The sequence below is a fragment of the Sus scrofa genome, chromosome 13 (assembly GCF_000003025.6).
Source record: "Sus scrofa isolate TJ Tabasco breed Duroc chromosome 13, Sscrofa11.1, whole genome shotgun sequence".
Taxonomy (NCBI): domain Eukaryota; kingdom Metazoa; phylum Chordata; class Mammalia; order Artiodactyla; family Suidae; genus Sus; species Sus scrofa.
The window spans coordinates 131,268,370-131,274,369 of NC_010455.5; positions in this window are offsets into that span (position 1 = coordinate 131,268,370).

The following is a 6,000-nucleotide window of genomic DNA, read 5'->3' on the forward strand; positions in this document are numbered from 1 at the left end:
CACAGGGTGAAGCCAAGAACCAAAGAGAGACTAAGAGTGCCTGCCCCTGGTCTGTCCCCTGGGAAGTCGGTGGCAGAGCCAGATCTAGATCCCACTCCTGAGTTCATTCTTTTTCCACCAAGCCCCACTTTGTATGAATTGTAGAACGAAGCAGGAAGTATCACCTGACACCTGCCACAGCTGTCACCCACCTCAGGGAGTCCCTTCCTTCCCTCCCTCTCTCTTCAGACCTTGAACCCATCATGACTGCTCCAACCACACATCTACCATGCCCTCAGCCTGGAGTGTCCTTCTCCAGCATCTGGCTGGACTCAGCTCAAAAGTTGCCTCCTCCAGGAAGCCTTCCCTGACCTGCCCAGTGTTAATTCTCTGCAAGGAACACTGATGTTTTCTTGGTTATTTACACACCTCGGGTGTACATGGGTATTTATGTGTTTAATCTTTCTCCTTCCAATAAAATTGAAATATCAGGAGAGTAGGAACCAGGCAGAGTTTAACAAATGTGGTTCAGTGATGGACAGAGAGAATTTCATTTTTAATTGCCGAAAACCCAGAGCTGGTGGAAGTACTGAACACTTGTGGACATATTGTTGACCATATGTTCTGACTAATGCAGGAGTTTCCCTCCGATGACTCACAAGGTCCCTGTACCCTGAGCCAGCACCTGCAATGTAACTGAGGTGCTTCATGCTCACAGACTCTGATGCCTCACAGTGAAGGAAGAACACACCACTTTTCTGGGTCCCTTAAGGAGAAAATGGGATTTTCTGACAATACCCTTCCTCTGTTTTCCTTCTCACTTGCAGAAGAAAAGCTCAGGAGATGGGGTTGACAGCCCCATCCCTCCCACGCCCCCTCCCATAATTGTTTCCCTCCCTTCCTCTTCTCCCATCCTGAGTATTTGTCACTCTGCTTGTGGCAAATTGCTTGTCACCTTTAAAAGCCAAGAATGGTTGCTAACCAAGACAGGCCTGGAAGTTTTTACAAGAAGTGGATGCTTAGAAATAGAAATGCTATTGATTTCTTCCCCCAGCAACAGCATCACCAAATTCATTTCACTACGCATTTGTAGGCAGCCTCAGAGGCCAGCACAGCCCAGATCGTCCTGGAGATGCAGAGACAGGCTCTGCCTTGGAAGACCTCTCAGGCCAGTAAGAATGACAATTTTGACTCAATAAATATTTTCTTTCTCTCTCTTTTTTTTTTTTTTAATGTCTTTTTAGGGTTCCACCCACAGCATATGGAAGTTCCCAGGCAAGGGGTTGAATCAGAGCTGCAGCTGCCAAACTATGTCACAGCCACAGCAATGCAGGATTCCAGCTACGTCTGTGACCTACACCACAGCTCACGGCAATGCCAGATCCTTAACCCACTGAGCAAGGCAAGGGATCAACCCCACTTCCTCATGGATACTAGCTGGGGTTTGTCACCACTGAGCAACGATGGAAACTCCAACATATGTTTTCTTAAGCACTTACTAAATGCAAGGCGCTGGGTGGCCTACTGTAAATGAGGAATAGGCCTGCCCTTGAGCAGTTCATCATCTCATGGAGGAGAGAGGCCCGACAATCTCTACACCCTGTTTGAGGTTCTGTGGAAGAGAAGTGCAGGTGAAGACAAGGGTAGCAGGTACCGAAGGCGCAGACCTGGAAGTCAGGCATCCAGGGGAAGTGAGAGTGCACCAGGACGAGGTGGGGGCTGAAAGTCAGCCAGAAAGGGCTTCAGGCAAAGGGACAGCAGGTGCAGAGGCCGGCCTGTGACTGCTGGGTCCCGGGACTGAAAGGAGGTCATGGGGCCGGACAGGGGGGAGGTGGGCTTGCAGAGGCAGCCGGGAAAGCCAGCAGAGGCAGAAGGCAGGGGGAGGTTTGCAGAAGGGTGAGTGGTCTATTGCAACAAAAAGATAGGGAAAGTGTATGGGGGCAGTGAAAGAGTTTAGATTTTATCACATAAGTAGTGGGGAGCCCAGGCGGAAGTGGGGAGATCGGTGTAGAGGCTGTTGCCAGGGTGAGAGACAGATAACAAGGGCCACAGTGTGTGGGGGGGAATTGACAGCTACCATGATAGTAACGTGGTCTTTCCACTCCCCCCTCACCACACAAAGCCCCCACTTAAGTGTCCTCTCAGACCCCATCCCCAGACGTTCTCCTCCACTCCATCCCCTTGCTGTGCTGCTCCCCACTGGAGATGGCATCCAAAGACAGAGCTTCTAGGAAATATGTGCATTCAGATATTGTGTGAGGAGCTGGAACCGTTCATCCTGAAAACAGACGCCCAGGAGACACCTCCCTGACCCCAAAGATTCCCACCTGCACCTGTGTTCACATAGGTGATCGTATCACCTGAATTTCCGGCAACGGGAGAACAAAATCCTCTCCAAGAAACTCTCTCCTGATTTACACCTGGGAAAGGGGAGACCTTGGCACCGGAAGACGCAGTGGATCATGAAGCACTTTTTCTCTGTGAGAAGGTGCACCTCCTGCTCCAATCAGGGGGATCACAACCCTTCAGGTCATCAGTGCATTGGGACACCCTGCTTTGCTTGGTTTGGTGCAAGGCAGCAGGGGCGGGTGGGTACAGAGAGCTGAGCAGCCGCGAAGCAGAACCAGGCTCTGCTACTTTATGGGTTCCTTCCCTCTCTGGGCCTCGGTTTCCCAATCTGGAAAAGTGGAGTTTGGAGCAGCTGACGGTGAGGTGCCTGTGACCTCTGATCTCTCTTCCCTAGGTGTGAGTGTTCCCGGCACCTGGCTACCCTACCAGGACCAGGGAATGTGTTCCACTTCTGCCCTGGAGCCAGGCTTCCCGTCAATTGCATCTGTCTCTTAACACCATGATCCAAAGGAACAAAAGCCAGGCATAGTGGCTCCCAGCAGGTAACTCACTCGCAGGGTGGCGGGCGCATCTGATGGGCGGGTGAGAGCCCCTTCCCAACCGGCCTCCCATCCAACAGCGCCCCCAGCGGGGGTCCAGGTAAGGTTTCCGTGGCTGCTGGGGGCAGCTGCTCACCCCAAAGCACTCTGGCCTATTCTACCCCCTCATCCTTTTCTGACTGGGCCTTGGACAGCTTTCAGGTTTCCCAACTCTCAGCCTGCTCACTGCCAAGGCCTCCACCCAGCCTGCAACCTGTGCCAGGGAGGTCAGCACCACCAGCCACAGGCAGGCAGGGGAGCACAGCCTGGGCCGGGACCAGCCACTGGGGAGGGTTAAGAGCGCTGAGAAGGTTGCCTTGGGGGCACTGCCCGGGTGGAAGTGGGCCGGAAGGGAGCTGAGCAAGGCAGGAAACAGTGGTGGGGAAGCAAGTCACCTGGCCAGAGAAATAAGAAACGTTAAGCCGAAGGAGTTGCAGCCAGCTCTGTGGCAGGATGACCTCCTGCCCCGCCCCCCTCCACCTCGGAGGGAGAAGTAGGGCCTGGGAGGGCGGGCAGGGCACTGACCCCTGGAAGAAGCACTGGCCCCAGGCCAGGCTGGGTTGGCTGCAGCCCTTCTTGGCTCTGAAGGACTCCCCTGGAGACAAACCCAGGGGCCTCACGTCTTCTATTTGGCTAACAATGGAGTTGGAGCTGTTGGCTGGAATCCTTTTTTTTTTTTTTTTTAAACCTTGCTCCCTCCTTTTTTCTGCAGCATTAAAAAAAAAAGTTTTGAACCATGACATAGTGCAAAGGCTTTTACACTCCTTAAAGTTGCTTTAAGAAAACAGTGGTGCTCACAGGAAAACGGCGGTGACCCCAGTGTTTGCACAGCACTTGAGCGTGTGTAAAATCCTCACGTGGATATTTGCTACAGTCCAGAGCAGCTGTTATGCTCCCCAGGCCCAGGGGTAGAAGGGGCTGCCCCAGGTCACAGGCTGGTCAGGTAAGGACCAGGGATCCAGAGTCTGCCAGAAAAGACCCTGGGACAAGTTTCTTTGTGGCCCCTCTCGAGGGAAAAGGAGGCCCAGCTGCCTACAAGTCAAACTTCCCTTCGATTTTTTTTTGCCCAGGGTGACCTCACTTAACAGCAACTGGGTGGCACATGGATGTATTTAGAGCTGCAGGAATGCGGCGCGGGGTCCCCACAGGGACAATCTTATCTCCCTCCCTGACCAAGAAGGCAGGGAAGTGACTGTCTATACCTTTCTTGAGCACCTACTGTGTGCTCAAGCATCTGCCAACATGACCTCGTTTTCAACACAACAGCAACCTTGCAGAGTGGACATCGACCCCTCTTTTACAAATAAGAAAAGTGAAGACCAAAAAGATAAAGTCACTGCCAAGTCAGTACAGAGGATGCAAGCTCTGCTATTTCCCGACTCTGAAGCCCACGTACTCCCCCTGTGCCACTACCTCCTGAACACACCTGGCCTCTGTGTGTGCAGAGTGTCTCCTGCAAAGGGAGAAGCCACAGGGCACAGACTGAGCGTGGGGAGAAGGTTCCAGGTGGCTCTGAACAAATCCCTCCGGGATGCTTAGAGGTCAGGCCCCATCTGGGGCTGGACTCGCTGTGTGAGCTCGAGGGCCTTCTCGAAGTCAGTCCTTGGACAAATAAGAAAAACAGATTCTGTTCGACTCTAAAAATCCTTTTTGAGTCCCTTCAACAGAGCTAGATACCAGGGTGGGCTTAAGCCATACTTGTCCTCATTGGGCTTCCAACAGGAAGTGAAGGGACGATGAGGATGACATTTTGGCTTCTCTGACCTCCTGCCGGTGAAAACAGGACATAGGAAGATGGAAAGACGTGGCCCTCGCTGTTCTCTCTCATTCAGAGCAGCTTCTTGTGTCCACTCTGTCCTGGGGTCTATTGCTGCCATGTGTCCAAGCCAGGATTTATGGGGTCAATCCCCCACTCTGGGAGTCAGTATCAATTTCATGGAATAGTTCCTAGTCCAGGCCAAAAGCCTCCAAGTCTGAGGAACCTTCTTTCTGTCTCACTCATGCAGCCCATCTGTCTTCAATGGGGGCTTCCTTCCCTGAGGCTGGTGTGGAGGACTGGATGGGACAGGGCTTGCCAGGGGCAGCCAAGGAGCCTGGGCAACTGGCGAGGGGGAAACACGCATGCAACAGAGGACACCAGGGATGAATCCTGGGTGAAGAGTACCTGCTCTCTTGACAGACATCTTACAAGACCCCAAATGTCAGTGATGGAAGCCATCATGCCCATGGTTGCAGGGAAGACAGGGGTGGGCAGGAAGGTGGAAGGTGACAAAGATGGCACCCAGGGTAGCATTTCCAGGCTGTAGCTGAGTCTCTCTGTCATTCAGGGGAGAACAGCTGTTAGGGCTTGGGCTTCCAGCCTGTACCCCATCAAACTTCCCGTTCCCTCTGCAGCCTTTGTTCAGAGTCTGATCACATCTCCCACTGTGCATCTGCTGGTGCTCAGGGCTGGTGGGGCCCCTCCTCAGGGGCTGGTCGTTAGGAGAAATGCCTGAGGAGAATTCAGACCTCCCAGGCCTCAAAGCAGAGATACAAAGCCAGGAGCTGGCCACGACTCTGTGGCCCCAGCCTCACCAGGAGGGCAATTGTGGTACAAAAGTAGACAGACATCTGCAGACATGCTTGCAGCCCACGGCACTTTCTAAGGCCCTTCCAGCTTGCACCTCCTCTCTGACTGACACTTCCGCTTGGTTGGGTTTGATGGGACTGGAGTGGGGTGGGAGCTGGACCCTTGCTTTGTTCTCTGCTTACTGGAGAATGAACCTAGCCTGCAAGGCTGTGGATCCAGGCCCCACTGGGAGGGAAGGAGATCGCATCTGAAACACGATCTAGGCAGTATGGAGATACCCCCTACCTGCAGCAGATATTTCAGAATCTCAGATTTCCGCAGAAACCCCCACCCCACACCATGTCACAACCGAGGCCACTGAGGCCCAGAGCAGGGACCTGTCAGGGAGAAGCGAGGGACAACGTGTGGCCCCCAAGCAGGTGGGGGATGGTTTCCTCTACTTGGATGAAGCAGCAGACTGATGTGCTGGGGCACTGATCGCACAGATAGGATGGGAAGATGCTACGAGAGGACACTATTGGAGGC